Below are 2121 nucleotides of genomic sequence, written 5' to 3' on the forward strand. Positions count from 1 at the left end.
TATTATGACAACTTGAATTTATTTTGATATATTTTTATCAAAATCTAAAAAATTCGAACGTTCAACCTTACAAGTTATGAGTTGGGGGTATTCACCACAAGAAGTCCATAAAACTAAAAAATAAAAAAAATCTAACATTCAAAGAATAAAAATATTGAATCTTAATCCTAAAATCACAATATATTTTGATTTAAACAATCTAACTCCCAAACTTATAAAGCAAGATAGTAACCTACGATTGATAAAAGTTATGGTCAGAGATCGAATTTTATAAGAAAAGTAAGCAAAATAAAAAGTTTCACCTTAAAGGATGAGACGCTTGGGTTGAGATCTAAAATTCGAAAAATCTTTCTCAAAAGAAAGATATATTGAGTTTGGAGGTCTGTTCTGGAATATTTTTATAAGCCCAATACTAACAAATGGGTTCAAGAGTATAAGAAGTTCTACGAAACCGGTTTAATGATTAAGTATTTTCTCAAATTCTAAAAAAATATGTTACAAAGAGGATACTAACTTCTCATAACTCATTCTAATATCTAATAACTCAAATTTATGAGGTTAAATTGTTACATTGTAACCATCATTCTACTATTAAAAGAGAATGTTACAACATTAACTATATATAGGTCTAAGAACATCATATGAGGAGAGACTGTAATAAGATATTAAGCATCTTATGACGAGAGTATTTCATGTAAAAAACAGGCCACATAAAAAAATATTGTAATATCGTAACTTCATAATATATGCACTATTCCAAATACGTGCGCTCAGGTATAATCTATGTCTTAGTTTTTTTTTGCAACTTATACTAATTTGAGCGTCGGCATTCTTAAAAGTACACCTCCTACCATTAAAAATGACGAATTTGAGACATTGAAAACTCGAAATAAAAAAATAATGACAATATTATATCTCCAACCTATTTACAATTTTATTTCAAATAACTCTTAAACTCAAAAAAAAAAAAAATACTTCTGAAAAATAATTATGTCAAAATTGACCTTCTATATTTGAATAATTTAGTTAAAAAAACAATTTTAAAATAGTTTTGCTATTTGGACTTTATGCAGAGAAAAAAAGTTATCTACTTAGAGTTTATATAAAGTTTTAAATTTGCTCTTTCAAAAAAAAAAAATTCTATTATCAAATAGAGTTACTTAAATCAAGCTGATTAAATTTTCATGAAACCATAAACAATTAAACATGGATGATTTTGAAAAGTAAAATAAAATTGAGAGAGTTGAATAAAGATCAATGAATGACATCACAAGCTTAGTGTGAGTGAAAGCATTATTATTGTGGATTTGATCAAAACAATGAAGAAGAAATTAAACATTATTGTGTATGTCATTGTCCAAATCAAATGTGGTCGATAAAGGTTTTAATTGCAATTGGTCTTAACTCGTAGACTTAATACCACAACTTAGCATTAGGTAGAGTTCCCCACCATTCTTAAATCTCCACGCAAAAACAATGCCTTTCATCGCATTCTTATTATTAGGACCCATTATTTTCCTCAACCACTTTGATTAATTCCATATATATAACACCGTATTTTCTTATTTTATTTACACGCTCAATTTATTATCATTGATGGCATACCATCTCTGTGCTTTTTATAAAAATAATTTTAGTAAAAATAATCATCAAAATAATAATAAAATAATAATTATAAATATAATTAAAAATATTATTTTAGTGTTATTTTTTTAAAATTATTTTTTATAATTATAAAAAGTTATTTTAATAAAAATAATCATAAAAAATTATAAAAAAGTGAATTATTTTAGTGTTGGATTTAATTTTTTTATTATGTTTTAGTATTTTATTTGTAGGTCAAACTTATGCCATTTTTAATCACTAAAATTAATATTATTATAGAACTCTCTCTCTCTCTATATATATATATATTTTCTCACATTGCATTTGCTTGAAGAAAATAATATGTTATTTGATGATATTAGTATATATACCTAATTAGTTTGTGCGTGACCAAGACAATAATTAACGGAAATGCAGGGAAGCTTACATGAAGTATTGAATAAATATTGGAGTTATAAAACAAAGAATTAGAAATTTTTTGGGTATTATTAAACAATTTTATTTTATTTTTTAGTG

This window comes from Arachis ipaensis, chromosome B04 (assembly GCF_000816755.2).
Source record: "Arachis ipaensis cultivar K30076 chromosome B04, Araip1.1, whole genome shotgun sequence".
Classification (NCBI taxonomy): Eukaryota; Viridiplantae; Streptophyta; class Magnoliopsida; order Fabales; family Fabaceae; genus Arachis; species Arachis ipaensis.